We start from the raw sequence: 17,258 nt of genomic DNA, 5'->3' as shown, positions 1-17,258 counted from the left end.
AGGACCCCCCCCCCCTTCCCAAACCTCCCTACCCTCTCCTTACCCCACCCTCTGGTGCCATGTGACCACGAGGCTGGGGACTTAAAGACAGTGGGGGCAGGATTACCACCCCCAACGAAATACACACACACACAGTCACCTCACAAGAGAGCAACTGATGATTTTTCTCAATATGCAAATTAATGTTACATGAATAAATGTTGTTTCTGATATGTCACCTCTTTAACCTCGAGCCACTTCATGTAAACTTTTTTCTGTCTTAAAGACCAAGAACAAGACGCGACCTCAACACAGAGGAAAGATGCAACAGTATCAACTTCACTGTGATTTCTGGGAAGTGCAGAGCAGAAACACCAGAGCAATGACTTCTAGTGTCAAAATAAAAGCACAAGAATGTTTCAGATTACTGCTTTAAAGGTCAAGATATTAAAGGTCCCATATTGTATAGATGTCCATGTGTAGTTTGATCATAAAGCAGGTCTAGGTTCTATATTAATACTGTGAAAGTATCAAAGCCTCAGTCCACAGAGAAATGCACACAGCCTGTATTCAGAAACTGAGCCTTAAAACCAGCCGTCAGGACTTCTGGAACTTTGTGATGTCACAACAAAGCCGTCACCACTCTCAGCCATGCCCCAAGCCCCGCCCACCTGGACCTACCACCCATCCTTGCAGGATTTGGAGTGTTTACCTGAAATCTGCTATATTTCTATTGGATCACTCAGACAACAGTCAGCCAATCAGAAGAGAGGCTCAGAGCCTCCTCTCTTCTGATTGGCTCACCAACCTGTTGTTACTAGAGCTCCAGAGAGAAGCCTGAGAGAGGAGATGTAAAACTACACTGAGATGGTTTTTGGTTCTTAAAACCACAAATATATCTTCTTATGGATCACCACTTCAAATAAAACACAGGAGAAGAGGAAAATATGAAGCTTTAAGTTATTTATTTAGTTTGTTTCAATGCAACACTACTTTTTTTTTTCGGGGTAAGGCTGGAGTAACCGTATCCGAAACCAAGTTTCGAGTTTTACAGCGAGGCTGCTTTGTTCTTGTTCTTCCTGCCACACAACCACAAAGCTGGACGTTTTTTTTTCTTCCATTAAAAATGCCTCAGCCTTCAGTGAATTGTCTTACAAACATTCAAAATTTGGTTTAAAGAAGAATCTGTGTCTGTGTGTATGTTTTTTGCAAAGAAAAATGTCCTGTGTTTAATAAATTGTAACAAAGAAGAAGGTCCTCAGTGCAAATTTCAAACACAGTCCACCTACAACAGGAAGACTATTAATACATCCTGGATGAAAGTAAAATTTTCATATTTAAAGATTCAGGCTACAGAAAAAGCAGGTTTTAGTGCACAGAGAATAGTTTATAGCAGAGGTTGTACGTGTTGATTTTCCTCTGATGGAGGATCCAGACGTGCTACTTAACCACACGAGGCACAGGAAAAAGACTGATGTAATGGGGAAAGTCACTGTTATGTTTTCTTCTGCTCAGGTCAGACTTCAAATCATAAGAGGATCAGATAATTCCACTTGTTTCGAAACGCAGAATCACTTGTTTTTTGCCTGGAAAATGCAGAAATCTTGAAATAAGAAAGTCAGGATAATCACTTGACTAATGAATCTACAGTTCAGCTCAGTAATTATCTTGCCCCCGTTTGCAGACCTCTCGTTTAAAGAGAACCGTCTCCCTGCCTCATCTTTTCTTCTCTTCCTCTCACTGTTAATTCACCTTCTACCCCCTCCTTTCTCAGACTCGCAGGACTTTTGTTATGAGACCTGGTGTGTGTTTTTCTTAGCGCCTCGTTCAGTTTCAAGTGTTCCTCTCCTCCACTACCGTTCAACAGCTCCCCTTTCACCAACACTGAAAGGAATGCAAACACACATCAAAAGAGGCCCTCTCGTTTTGAAGATTTCCAGGCTTTGCTCTTCTTACTTTCTTCCTTCCTATCTTTCAGTCAATGCAATCCGTATGCTGGTAGGCTCTCTTTCCTGGCAGCAGCATGCGCGCGCGCACACACACACACACACACACACACACACACACATACACACACACTCGCAATGACACCAACTGCTGTCCCACACTCTGCTCAGTTGGCAAACACAGGAGATGGATAGGTGAGGTCTCCTTGCCCCTATGCCACCTGCAGACCTCCTCTCTCGTGTTTCTGACTTTGACACACATGCAGGTTCACATAACAACCTCCAAACGCCAAAATATGCCTTTGTTTTTACATATTTTTGTGTCTTCATCACAGACGTGACGATGACATGCTATTTTTGAGAAGTGGTTGAGATTATATCGAGCTACTGAAAAGTGTTTTGATCAGCTCTTGCATGTGAGACAGAAAGTTACTCAACCACTGAACTAACAATTTCCAACTACTTGAGCCTTACTTGAGTTACTGTTATATTACAGTTTATACTACATTACAAATCTCAGCTGAAAATATTTAGAGTTTAGGATCACATTATAAAAATTACCACATTGTTACAGAAACAGTATAAAGTAGTTAAAATTTGTTCTACCACAACTAGATGTGCCAATAAAATTCACCTTCAGGCTTGGGTTGATATTCAATAACACCAAATATTGCAATATTTTATATTTTTGCACAGTCTGCCCCACCCTTACTGTTTTTTTTTTACTGTACATTGTTCCTTAGTTTGTGACAAATAAAACTTTAAATGCTGTTTAGTTGCAGCAATGCTTATATCTGAATCATAAAATACAATAATATATGTACATATAAAAAAAACCCACCCCTCACAATAATATCATATATCGGGGTATATGGGCCAGACTGTATGGAGATACTAAATTTTGGATATCTTCCAAGCCTATTCAACTTCTATATGCATCAATAATGATAATCTAATATTGTCATATATAAAAATACAATGCTTTAATACTCTCCACAATAGCTAAATGACAAAATAGATTGTTTGTCATTGCCTTCCAGCATGACACACATGAGGCCGCTCTAATCTGGTTAAGTTTAGGCAACTAAACAGTATATGATTAAAGCTGCTCTAATCAATGTTTTATTTTGAAAAAGGATTAAAGGAAGTGAAATGTGAAAGAGATTAGTTGTGACAAACCCACAGAGAATTATCACCCAGCTCTGAGTTACCCTCAACTCTACAGAGTGTTGTAGCATCTTTCAGCTCATTGTTCTCAGCGGTTTTACTTCACGCTCACCACTCTGATCTTTGTTGTTTTCACATAAATCAGGCAGTCGATTTCAGTGAAAAAAAACCCATATAGTGGAGCATTTAGCAGCAAAGACCCTTCACCCAGCCATACCAACTTTATAAGGTAATGATATGTCAATGTTCTGTTTGTTGTGGCTAAAAAAACAGTAAGAAAAACAGGAAAGATCATGTTCATGGTTAGAGGAAGCTGTTAGGACACATCGCAATGTGAACCATGGTCTCTGGTATCAGAAAAAATCCAACACTGTACTTGAGTTCACATTAACTGTGTGAAGATAATCTGAAGTACCAGGTAACAGAAGAAGCAATATAGTCAATAGGTGTGATACTGCAAAAGGTTTGAGTGGACTTTTATACTGTTAGCTACGTTGTGAAGTTATGTATTTCTTGATTCTCTGACATTAGTTATTAGATTGTGTTTTTTTTTTTTAACTCTACATTAATACAACACCTAAACAGGACATAGGGATGATTACTGTCATTAAGACAGACTACAAAAGGTCCAAACTGTCTTTTTAAGTTGTGGTTCATACAGGACACCACCAAGTCTATGCACTGCTGCTGCTCTCAACCCGTCCTCCAGGTCTCCTCATGAGGCTGAACACAATGAGACACTGAGGAGGAACGCCGGAGCCGTCAGATCTTATTCACAGGTGGCCAGGTGTAGAAGTCAGGGGAGGTAATCCACACAGGCTTCTTCTTTCACTGTGCTTCAGTTGTACAGAACCTTCACTATGTCCGGATCCAGAGAGCTCATTGCATAATTCAGACAAAGTAGAGCGGTTTTTCCCCTCACATGGCCAGCTCTAACCACCCTGGCTGGACTTCCTCTGCGACAGTTTCATGAGAAACCTTTAATTTAACTTACCAAATGTTCTCTCCATGAGAGCTCTGTTCGCTCACTATATACTTCCTTCTTTAGTCCTGACTGCTGCACTACCTAACAGTCTCGTTTTTAAACCGCTTTCTCAAACTTTCACCTTTGGTTTACCACATGAGAAACAGAATCCCTGCCAGTTTCCACCATTTAAACGTTTGAACTTTTGAATTCTGCATTTTTTGGGCCGGGATCTAACAGGCTTCACTGGTCATGATGAGGTGAAAGAAAACTCAAGCAGGTCCTTTAAGGACTTCTATCATTATAATCTCAATTCTCAATTTGTTTTTACCAATTTACCTGACAGAAACAGTTTAACATCAAGCACCAAACCTTTAAAATAACTCCAATCACCATTTCATATAAACAAATGGGTCAAATGACTGTTTGTAATACGAAAGGAATCATATGGGCTCAAATTAGGGTTGAAAAGATTTTGAGCTTGTAAAGTGATGTTCAACTGACTCAGGTGGGTTTGCATAAATATACAACACAATAAATGTTGGTTCATAGAGGAGCCCACGCCATTGTCCATCTTAAACATTGGTAACGGGACCACCTGCCCTCTGACTGGACTCTGCTTTGTTATTGGACTGTTATTGTCCAATCTGATTCAGGTGTAAAAATAGAAAATAGAAAATTTGTATTTGTAACTTCAGCGCCACACACAGTGTGGGAGGCGCCGAGTTGTAAACTGGGTTGTAAAGTTGTAAAGTTTTCTGCTTTGTATCTGTATGTGTAACCCCATCACTGATGTCATTTGTTCACATGTTTTATTCACATAGCCTGCCTCTATCTTTTCTACAAATGTATAAACTTGAATTTCTCCTGCAGATTTATTTCACAGGTTCACAAAGACTGATTTACAACTACAAACTCTGAAATTATTTGCAAACATCGCAAATCTTTTTAACCCTACTTTGAGCCGGTAGAGTCTCTTGTGGTGACAATCCCACAGAGAAACACCACCCGACTGCAGTTCCCTTCAGATCTACGGAGCTTTTCGGCTCATTGTTTTGGTTTTCCAAAGCTTCATTGTTCTGGCTCCCTCTCACATATCAAATCTCACATCCCTCTCACAGCGGTTGAACACCGCTCCCATAGCATAGCATTGTTGGGGTTGCTGAAGAACCAGTTGTTTTCCACAGGAGATGGTGGAGACCAAAACTAGAGCTAAATGTCAGAGTCAGTATTGGACTTACAATCACTAGGTGGCCAGAAACACAACTCCTAATACCTGCTAGTGTTGTAGTGCTGCTGGATGTGCATCTGCCCTCAAATGGCCAAAAATGAGTTACTGCAGGTTTAGACCTTAAGAAAAAAATACTAAACCCTGAAGCAGAGATGCTCCATCCAAGGAAACTTTCTGCTAAAAAACAACAAAATCATTTTACTCTACATCATTATATCCAAATTGACATGATCTCGTTTGAGGAACTTGCATGGCTTTAATCGGTTCCCACAAAATTTGTAAGATGTAAACACAAAGCAATCAATATCAGAGCAGGAATGTTTTTTGTTGACAGACGGAGACCTCTGGGAGAAGACAAGTTTAGACTGGGACAGGGCACATTCTCCGTGGGTGAATCACTTGTCTTTGGAGAAACACATCGCTGAGAGGATTTCAAGCTTGGGTCTGAAAGGTCACGAAACAGATTGTGAGAAGTCTTGACAGCAACACATCAGCCATTAGTCAGATTCAGAGGCTGAAACAACATCACTGCAGGCTGTCATACATGTATAGATTTCAGGTCAGTCAAGCAGGAAGGAGAGTGTTGTCACAATCCACGTCCTCAAACCGAGGTGTAGGTTTTCCAATTCAAAATGATTATCCATGTGTTTTTAATCATGTAGTTATGTAAATTAGGGTTTTTAAAAATATTTTCTCCACCACATTCCAGTTTCTGGTTAATTTGCAGACTGCACATAAGGACTCAAATCCCTTTACCAAAACCCAACCATCCAGTGGATACAGAGTAATAAGCACCTAACAACTGATGTAATATAAAAGGCATCTATAACAGCAGACAAAACCCTTGTGGATGAGTTCTTACCCCACCCCTGAACCTGACCTTTCCTGCTAGTAAAGGCAATATCCTGTGGTTGATCTTTTTGTCTCCCTCAACCAACAGAAAACAGATGTGGAGCTCAAAGCCTACACACAGTCCCCTGGCAGGGAGGAATCTACATGGATGCATTGTGGATTTTTGCCTTTGTGCTTCGGAGAGAATCAAGTAACTGAGTCAATGAGCAGACACTGACGCAAGGGTACACAATCAATGTACACATTACAGAGTGGTCCACCAGATTTAGCATGGCACTCCCAACAGTATGAATAAAGTATCGAAATTACATACATACAGGAGAACCAGAGATAGACTAGCCTCAAGCAGAGATGGGGGGGGGGCTGGCTGCAGAGGCCTGGTAGGCTCAATTCTTTCTATGGGACATATAAAATAAATAGAAATAATCATCAACACCATGACTGAGTGTTTCCACCTTAAACTGCAGTGAACCAATGACAGTCTCATAAAAACAGATTCAGACAGCCAGGGTTTCATACGTCACAAACCTAAGGAACCAATCCTGTCAACATGTGGGGACGGGGGGCGGGGCTAAATAAATGTGGAACCTTGTCAGTACAGAGAGAGAGAGCGTTAGCATTAGCACAACTGCAAACACTGTGTCAGCCACTGCCAGTTACAAGCTAACAAACAACAGAAACAAATAAAAGATGCTAACTACGCCAACCGTTCTGATCTCAACAGAGGGGGAGGTGGGGCTCAAGGCCTGTTCCACATTTCTCAATGAGGATGTAAGAGGAGATGAGCTTCAGACCCCTTTCCATTATTTTATTTTATTTTTTTTTACACTTTTTATGTGTGAAAACCATGTTAAGCACAATATGAATCACAGCAGAGGATTTTTACAGAGTTTAAAACAAGTCTGGAGAGAAACTTTAACTGAACTACAAACAGGTAGAAATAATCACAAGACCTAATGATGTGTTAGTGAATAGGCTTCATCTCTGAGCCACCATATGTGTCTGTAAAACATTTCATTCAATCCAATCATTAGTGACAATGTTGAAGTGATTGACTGACTTTGCATGTTTCGACACATGAACAAGGTTTTGATTGTTGTAGAGGCTTTTGCACAGGTGATTTAGTGTTAGGGGAAATGAACTGTTTTGAGAACTGAATTAAGAGTTGTGAGAATGATGTTTCTGGTGAATGAATTGCATCAAAGCGATTGAGAAAAACTGTAAATTGTTTGAGAAATAGTGAAAAGATTAATTGATCGTAAAAAAATTATCCTGACTTGCAGCCTTTAATGTTTTTACTGCTGACACATCACAGCTGAACGAAACTGACCCCGTGTCTGTGTGATGGAGGTCACATGATGTGTGTCTGTGTGTAAAAGTCACAGCTGTCACCTGTGCCACATTACACTCTGCTGAGTCGAGCCGGCTTCCTCTCTGAAGCATTTGGCCGGGGGTCATTCAACCTAAATGTGCTGTTAGCACTCACTCTCGACTGCTTCAGCTGTCAATAACTCCGGCAACTACTTAAGCAAAACTTAAGAGTGTGTGTGTGGTGGTGGGGGCTTGTTTTACTGTATTTGTGGAGTCCAAAAACAGGGAGCCCACTATACTTGTGGGGTTTGACAGCTTTGTGAGGACCAGGATGCTGAACCCCATATGTTTAAATGGCAGTTTGAAGGTGAAGACCTGGTTGAGAGTAAAGGTCGGTCATTCAGTTGTGATACTTAAGGTTAAGGTAAGTGCCTAGCGAATGCATTATGTCAATCATGGGTTGCCACCAATGTAGTAAAACAAGGGTGTGTGTGTGTTTGTGTGTGTGTGTGTGTGTGTGTGTGTGTGTGCAGATATGCCTGCAAGCCAGAGAGTAAAGATTTGGCCAAATTAAAGTTGGCATTTGCTTCACTCAGGTTTCGCTGTGGTGCAACTTCCACATTGTTGTGGTGAGTCCAGCGCTCCAGTAGAAGTGCCTCTGATAGTTGACAGTGTGTAGTTGCTGGCCCGTACAGACATACAGCTGCTGCTACTTCCACAGTCAGATCCCAGGCCTCTGGTGATGGAGGGGGGGGGGGAGGACTCCCCTTGAATTTCGGGGGATGTCAGTGTGTGTGTGTGTTTGTGTTGGCTGGGGACCCATCAGTAGCAGCTGTCAAAGCATGTCCCCGGGTGAGAGCTTATGGTGTTAGTTGTAACTATTACTAACTACTAAGTTAGCAATTGTTTTCCTCTAGATTTCGTCCCTCTGTCCAAAATACATCTGTGTTTTTTTAGACAAACTAACTTTTATATTCTTTTAGAAATCAGTCCCCAGAGTGGATCAGTCTGAAAGCACCTGGCTTGTGTTTTACTGTGAACAGGGGAAATTAGTTTTTGGAAAATTGTGACTTCAGCCTGCTCAGACAGGTCGAGAGCTGTGAGCCAGTAAAGTTAGGAAGACAACTTTCCGTTGCTTCTAACCCTCCCTGTGACCAGTTATTCTACATGTCTGTGTCACCAATCACACGACGCATGTGTTCCTGTTTATCAGTTTGATCATTAAGTAGAGAGATGTGCAGGATTATAGGAGATACTGTTAACCTGCTTATTCCCTTGTAAACAAGAACAGCTGAACTGTGAGTTCAGCTGTGTAAAAACACTTGATAGGTGATTATGGAAAGCAGGAAAGGACAGAAAGGAGGCCTAACCAGCTGAGGCTCAGCTGAGGCTCCTCACCTCAAAACGTGATTCAACAGTTTTGGCATTGTTCAGACGTTTTAGTGTGGATGACACATAATGTTCACGCATTAAAGGAGCACTCCAACAATTTACTCTGCAATAAAGTTGCAAGACATAAAACAAATGGTCAAAATCAAAGAAGCAGAGACTGAAGCATCTTCACGTTCAGTCCTGAGAGTGAGAAAACCATAGAATCCTACATTTCCCCTAATTCAACCAACACCTTTTTTTTTCATTGCACCTTCACTGGCTTGTAAATGCCCAAACCCAGTTTCTAAAAAAGGCTTTCTGCAAAACCTTTGTAGACTCCAGGTCCAACCTGAGATGACAAAACCCTGATGACATCATAATCATAATCTCCGTCCATACGAACACACCTGAAGACTCATGCCACATGCCGGTGTAAACAGGAAGCAGATTGTTGACTCTTCAGTTGTTTAGTTGCACAACACACTATGACCAAAGAACAGTAAAGACAGTTGTAGCATTAAAATGCAGAATTTAACTGCACAACAGCTACAAACAAAAGCCAGTAATGCTCGTAATTTGTTATCCGTGCTGCATTCACACTGGTAGTCAAGGCTGATGAAACCCAATCTGTCTGCTTCATCGTTTCCAAAGGTCTCTGTTTCTGTCCTACCAGACTACAACACAATCCTGGAGTTTTCAAACTAAAACAGGGTCAGCAGCGTTTCCATAAGTCTCAGTTTTAAGGGCTTAAAAACTCCGGACATAAACATGAACATTTTAGTGTGGATGTGGCCTCAGACTTCAGAGCAGTTCCTCCAGAACCACTGTTTGGGTTCTGTTTTCACAGACTGTGTTGTTCCTCCCCACGACATGTAAACTGAATTTTATGCATAAAATCAGTGGAATGTCCCTTTAATTGTCTGTTCGGATTCAGCAGGTTGAGTGTGGACTTAAATCAGACTATGTGACTGAAGGTAACATTCATTAAACCAACTGTTAACACAAGGTAACAGTTAATGTAACTGTTTTAATACTGCTACCGTCTTTTACACGCAACATGACTTCCTCTGTCATGTACAGGCTTTCCACACTGAGCATGAGAACCACTCTGCATGTAGATTTTCTGCTGTCTTCACCATCTTTCTCCTGGAATGCTTCTCTACAATACGACCGACTGTTGACGCGGCCGAGTTCACCCCGAGAGCAGCCTGACACCGTGGAGCCTCGCATGTGAAACAAGCGAGCGCAAAGACGGCCCTGCACGTAACCAGTGCGGTTTTCATCCCACTTTCTCTCTAATGAGCTGATTACAAAACATGAGCAAACCTCAGTTTGGCCCAGAGCCAGAGTCAGCGAGAGAGAGAGAGAGAGAGAGAGAGAGAGGAGATGATGGCAGCAACAGACATGTTGTGAGGGAGGAGGGAGAGGTTACGGAGCCGGTTGCTAAAGACAACCACATGTCTCTATATCCAAGCTCCACTCTGACTCTCTATCTCTTGTCTCCGGCTTGTATCTGCGAGGAGACTGTGGCCTGGCACTGAGTCAGCGCGATGTGGAATCTAATATCTCCCATCATATGGAAACGTAAAAAAAAAAGGAAGCCAGCCGCCCTGCCCTTGAGGCTGCGTCGACTTTGTAGCTATGGGAGGTTCCCAGTGTAAATCATAACTTACAAACTCCTCGCCCTCTCCCCTCCCAACACAAACCCCAGAGTTAGCAGCACAAACACACCCCGCTCCCCCCTCTGTCCTCCTCTCTCTTTCTCTCTCTCTTGATTTTGTTGTCAGCGGCCTCTGCACAGACCCCGATCTCTGCCTCTGCATCAGATTAGGGCCTGTGGCAAACATCGCAGACAATACACCATTGTGTGCGAGCCTGTGTCAGTCTATCTCAGCAGCTCGCAGTCACATAGAAAAGCCTGTTGGGTGTTTGATGAGGAAGTGATAATGATACAGTGAAGGGAAATCATGAGCTTTTCCCCTCTTGCAGTTGTATCCCTAATGGCATCTTTTCACACCAGCCGGTAAAAAGTTCATTCACCACAGGATGGAGTTTGGACAGTAAAAGCCATCACACAGGCATCTGTTACCAGTTATTTAAAATCATGACAAAATCCTGCCTCTTCTGTCCAAACAACGGCTGGTTCTGATAACAGTATGTATCACCTGGATCCTAGATTATGGAATCTGGGACTTTCAGTCCCACAGTCAATCAAAACAACTGTGAAGAATGTGGAGGGTATGAACTCACAGGGTGGTAGGCAAACTCCTTAGAGACATTTAAAGTGGACACTTCTACGACAGATGGTGTAAATGTCTCTTAGACTGAATTTAGTGCAAACCATTAAAAATCAAAGATGGCACCACTCCAAGTCGGTGAGAGAAAAAGAAATCCCAGTCCATCTTTGATGGTTTGACATGGTTTGTATTGTCTCTATTCAAGCACACTTAAAGCTCTCTAAGAAGACTGTCTACCATCCAGTAGGTTTCTATTTTCATTCATTCTTTCCATAACAAATTTCATGAGTACTCAAGAAAAAACAAAGCTCCTGAATGACTGAGATCTCCAGGTTCTAGAAGATCAAATGATGAAGGTATGATGATCCCAGACTGTCACCAGCAAACTAGACAATATTCAAATTACAATGATATTAAACTAAAAATAGAAAGGAAAGCAATCAAAATACCACATTTGAGACACGATAACTTCCAAATGTTTACTCTGTTGAAATACTCCCATCTATTCAGCACTGCACTGCTATATCAATGACCTGACTCACAATTGGACAGTTTAAAAAAAAAGAATAAAACTTGCCACATTTTTTATTCATTATATATATTTTTATTATGATTCAAAACCTTGTGCCTATACCCACAATGCAACTCAAACAAAGATGTGGAATGGGCTAAAGAGGTCTGGTAAGTGCTCTGTCTCCACACGCCAAGACTGTTTTTCATTTTCTGACTTGTAGTCTTCGACCCAAATTCCCGCAAAGATTGATCAGCTTTCATGCAGCTCCACGAAAGGCTTTATATTATGTCCAAGACCTGGAAACCTTGATGGGCTGAATTTTCTAACTGTATTTTCAAAATTCAAATTTCAAATTGAAATGTCCAGATACCACAAGGGAGGGGCGACAACATGCCTAGAGCTTAGTGAGTACACATGAGATGTTAGCAAACTCAGCAATGAACTTAACATGGAGCAAAACCATTTGACTGAATGTCAGATGAGGATATTCACGCTGTTCACTACTGATGCATTCAATGTCATCCAGTGACCTTCAGTATAAAGTGTAGAAATCACCTCAAATCTCTGTCTTTGTAGTCTAGAGAATTACTCATCAAGACCCATGTGCTGTTATATTTACTAGGACATTGGAAAAAAAAGTGTGATATGATGATATGATATGAAGGAGGTGGAGCTCAGCTCTAACGGGCTCCGGCCTAATTTGGCCCCCCTGGTCATATGAGCAAAAAGCATCAACTAAATTCAAGCCATTCAAAGATTCAGATTGTGCATCAAATGTCTCTCTGTTTGTCGTAAATCTTTTCATTTCAATGACATGTGATGTAAAAACACAACAACAGTTCACGTCCCATCCAGACATCCAGACTAAACAGGCCGTAAAATGCAGCCAAATAAAAAGGTTCAGAGTCAACCTGAAAAAAACAACCTGTCACTTTCCATTGTCCGGAGAGTTTATCTTGTGTTGAGATAATGAAATCAGTCCCACCATCCCCCTCCCACAAGTTAAGTGACCTCCTGTGACCTGGGCAGCCCCCCCCCCCCCCAGAAGACCAGAGCTACAACTACCATTGTTCTGTTGTAGGCCGACAGACAATGATGATGTTACTGCTGAAATGCTTTTGGGAAACTGGGTTTCCGATGAGTCAGTGTGTGAGCTGAGGAGTGTGTGTGAAGAGTTCGCCCAGGACATGATGGGAAAATCTCTGCACCGTGCTGGTGATGACACATCATGCATCACACGGGGGCTGACTATATACAAGACTGAATCTGTTTAAGCTTCCCTCCCTTTTTGGAGATAATGGATCTGGCTGCGGTCTCGTGTTTCTTCTTCTGCACTTTAAGAATTACAAAACAGAGGCACAGGAACAGGAACAGGGTTGTTGGGCCTAGTTGCATGATTTGAAAATACAGTTCCTGCTTTAGATGAAAGGGAGCGCCACCAGTGACTGATGAGGTCAATCGGCCTGTAATGAGCTTGTCAGTTATTTTACCGTGCAGCTCTTAAAGCGGCTTGTTAAACACGCATCAGCCTCCGCTCTGTTTCCACTGACGTGTTTTCAGAGACGACGTGAACGCGTTCTCTTCAATCCACCGTGACCTCAAGTTTTGTGCTGCGATTGGAGCTACACAGTTGTAGCTGCTCTAGGTTAAAGATGCAAACCCCCCCCCAAAACCCAGGCACGATGTGAGCCTATTTAACATCACACACTGGAGGGAGAATGAATGAGACACCGGTGTGAAATAACAGGTGTTAAAACAAGCAGAGACTATCCTGCAGCGTCCAACAGTTAAGGACTCAGTGGAGGGCCCTACATGTGAATGTAAGTGATCATCTCTCTCTCTCTCTCTCTCTCTCTCTCTCTCTCTGGTCCTTCTGTGAACGATCCGTGGTGGCATCGCTCAACACGAAGCTTCCTTTTACAGCGCCTCAAATGGCCACGAACGTCTCACCACTTCATCCCTGCACATGAATAAGTTTCAGTCCACAACACACCCGACCTCTGTGGCCTCACAGTGCTCAGATCGCTGATGCTAAAATCACATTCATTACCATTAACTGCCATTTGTTGAGGTGAATCTTTGAGTAAGATCTGATTTACATTTCATTTGATTGTCATTTGAATATGTTTGAGCCACAGAGCTGTCGGACAAGTGAGCTAATTTAAAACATCACTTCATGGACCCGTGCTCCAACAATTATTTTATGTCATTTAGCAAGAAAAAATTTTAAATCCTTCATTTATCTATTTCACATCATTGTCCCTTGAAAATCTTCAGGCGTTGTGCTGTTGATCACACAAAACAAACAATTTGAACATATCACGTTGTGTTCAGGGAAACAATAAATTTTCACTGTTTTGTCATCTAATAATACATAAGTGATTTTAATTTTACAGGCCAGACAATTAATAAAAACAGATTCATTTATAATGTAACATATATAGATTGTAATATGTAATCATAATATAATAATAATAATATATTATAAAATGAGTCGAAGGGTGGGAAGGATTTTTTTTGCATATTATGGGAAATATCATGATTTTCGATATTATCAAATATCAGCTCAAGCATATTGGTTGCAGCCCCATTATGGACTCCATTATTAATATAAATATTCTTCTATAATTAATATAATAGGCTCAACAGCAGAACAAGAATGTGATTTCACTTCAACTACAAACTCCACGAGTGACATATGAATTTGTGAGACTGACAACAAAACAATTCAAGACAATTTGCTCTTTTCTGTCGGTGATGTCACAGTTTCCTGTTTCCTGTGCCTAAAAAAATAAAAGGAGAAAAAGGAGAAATCCACAATTTTATGTGTGCGGGTGTCAGCCCCTCAGGATCAAAGAGCAAGGTTCAACCTACATTATGTTCATCAGTCAGAAAGGAACAAGCACATCCTCATCCTACATCGTCAATAGACCAGAATGCACTGCAGCCACGAGACATGCCGCAGCATCCCTTCAGTTTTTTTCAAACCTTGTTACTCCTCCGCCTACCGCCAAGCATGCAAACATCCACTTCTCTCGGGGTTGTGTAAAGTATAAACTTATTGCATTGTGGTTCAGTCAGTCACATATTGTGTTAAACTACAGTGTGTTCAGCAGCAGGTCAGAGGTTTACACAGCGCTTAAGGGAAACAGCAGCAGCTACTCTTCATCCACAGCCTCTAAATTCCAGTGCAAACATTTTTCAACCAAACCACCGAGGCCCCAAAAGAAGCCTCCCTCCCTCCCTCCCTCCCTCCCTCACCCCAACCCCACCACACCTAACACATCCCCACCATGAGGTGACGGCCGCTAAATGCCTCCACTGGTTCGGTGTCTGAGTGAAACGAGGGTCAGAGTGGGATGAGTTGGGGTTGACGGTGTTCTCTCTCTGTTTTATTTTTTTCCTCTACAACTTTTGAGTTTACTCAGCAGGAGTGGGTGGTTGTGGTGGAGCAGGGGGGAAGGAGGGTGGTGGAGGTGGTGGTGGTGGGGTGCTCCTCCCCCTCCTCAGAGTCACTCAGACTTTACCCTCCTCACCCTCTCCTCCTCCAACCCTCCTCTCTGTCCCTGTACGCTAGACTTCATCGGTATTTGCTTAAAAAAAAAAAAAAAAAATCAACCCCCCTCTCTCCCACCTCCTCCTCCTACTTGGCCTATTCTCTCCAACACACACACACACACACACACACACACACACACACACACACACACACACAGTATTTCCAGTATTTGATTCATTAAATTTTCTGCGGATTTCCAGAAAAAAAAAAAGGAGCTAGATCAATAAAGTGGGGCCTGTGTGCACTGTGTGAAAACGGGGGCTACAGCAGCAGCAGCAGCAGCAGCAGCAGCAGCAGACACACAACAGCACACAGGGGTTGGGGTTGTGGAGATGAAAGTGACATGGCCACTATGGGTCTCTGAACGCTGCAGAGCAGAGCAGAGCCCCCGAACTGAGGCTGAATGAGCTGAATAGGCTCATCCATTCTTTACTCCTTTCACTCTCCGTAGGCCCTAACTGTTGGAACTCTTCATTCTTCACAATGGGCAAATGCACTAAAACTTTCTCTTTTTTATTCTCATGCAAATCACCTCAGCCCTGCCTGGGTTTGTCATCATGTGAAGCGGAAAACACACATGCATGTATTCTTACTCAGTTAAAAAAAAAAAAAAAACAAAAAAAAAAAAGACAGACAGAATTATTCCTAAAGCTTCGCAATGATTTTCCAACTTTTCTAGGTCTCATCAGCATGCCAAAAAAAAAAAAAAAAAAAAACACCCATTTGATTTTCAAATGTGACTTAAAGCTTCACAAAAAAAAAAAACAAAAAAAAAAAAGACAGACAGAATTATTCCTAAAGCTTCGCAATGATTTTCCAACTTTTCTAAGTCTCATCAGCATGCCAAAAAAAAAAAAAGTGGGACTTGTAAGTCCACACATGAGTTTAGAGATCATTAGCAGCGCCTGTTAGATAGGGGTAAAAGCCAACAGCAAATATAGCTGGTTAAGGGCCCCACAAAGGCGTCAAGTGTTTGTTGACTGCTCAGCCTGGAGAGCAAATAGTAAACTTTGAATCTTTCATCAAGAGGTACACATCTCCCACAGGCCTGTCAGAGGCAGTAACGTGTCCACGCTGCTGCTGCTGCTGCTGCTGCTGCTGCATTCCGAACCCTCTGCCTTATGTTTTGTTTCTCTGCTTTGTAGCATTAAGAGATTAAAAAATAAAAAGAGAGAGAGAGAGAAAGAGAGAGAGAGAGGGAGAGGGAGAGGGAGGAGTGTGAGAGTGATTGCATTAGTGCAGTGCAGCTTTTCATTCTAAGCATCCAAAGATGAAACAGTGAAAGAAAAAGTGTTTTTCTTCATGTTATGATAAAGATGCATTTGCAGGGTTGTTGAACTGCACTTTTTTTTTTTTTTTTTTTAAACCATAGAATTTCACTTTTGGATCCTGCAACAGTTTCTGTAAAACTATTAATAAAAGCCGTTGGCGCCGAGCTTTCTGATCACATCTCTTCCCATATGGATCAAGTTGCAGGACAAAACATTTTTTGGATTCCTGTGTCAGATAAGTTCAAAGTGCAAATGAGATGTGAAGCTGCCCTGAGCCTCATCTGCTGCTGACACGCCAGGCAGCGGAGGAAGAGGAGAGGAGGAGAAACTCACGAGTAAAACACTTTTTTTTTGCACAGTGGAAATAAAAGACAACACAAAGACATTAGAAAAGCAACTTCTCCCAAACTCCGCCGCCTGTCAGCATCTTACCTCCACTTCTCTTTCCCCCGTCGAAACCGCAGCAGCTCTTCCTCTCTCAAGTCTTTTTTGTCCGAGGAAAAACTTTGCCTGGAGTCGGATTCCCGTAAACTGGGACTAAGCTGGCACCACCATTGAACGCGAAACGCGCATACGAGCCTCTCCGGACTTGACGCGAAACTCCATGAACCGAGTTAGGAAAAGTTTTGGAGCACGCAAAGTCTGCTGCTCGGCATTACCTCCTCCTCCTCCTCCTCCTCCTCTTCTTCTTCTACCTCCGGAGAGAGAGAGAGAGAGAGAGAGAGAGAGAGAGAGAGAGTCTCAGTACGGAGCAGAAGTCGCGTCTAACTTTTTCTTACAATCCATCTTCTCCTCGGAGGTGCGCTCTTTGCGTGCGTGCTGTGCGCGCGTCTTCAGCAAACTAACATGGTGTGTA

General features: G+C 42.2%; 1 protein-coding gene across 1 annotated transcript in view; it reads right to left on the bottom strand.

Moving 5' to 3' along the window:
• The window catches only part of LOC111228096 (zinc finger protein GLI2-like), a 91,374-nt gene extending 74,452 nt beyond the window's left edge, over window positions 1-16,922 (bottom strand). Inside the window, exon 1 of the mRNA XM_022753906.1 lies at window positions 16,835-16,922. The gene's annotated coding sequence lies outside the window, so the exon portion shown is untranslated. The remainder of the gene's footprint in view (window positions 1-16,834) is intronic.
• Between the last annotated feature and the right edge of the window lie 336 nt (window positions 16,923-17,258).

Source organism: Seriola dumerili, unplaced genomic scaffold, assembly GCF_002260705.1.
Source record: "Seriola dumerili isolate Sdu_G_001 unplaced genomic scaffold, Sdu_1.0 BDQW01000200.1, whole genome shotgun sequence".
Classification (NCBI taxonomy): domain Eukaryota; kingdom Metazoa; phylum Chordata; class Actinopteri; order Carangiformes; family Carangidae; genus Seriola; species Seriola dumerili.
This window is presented reverse-complemented; position numbering and strand designations above follow the sequence as displayed.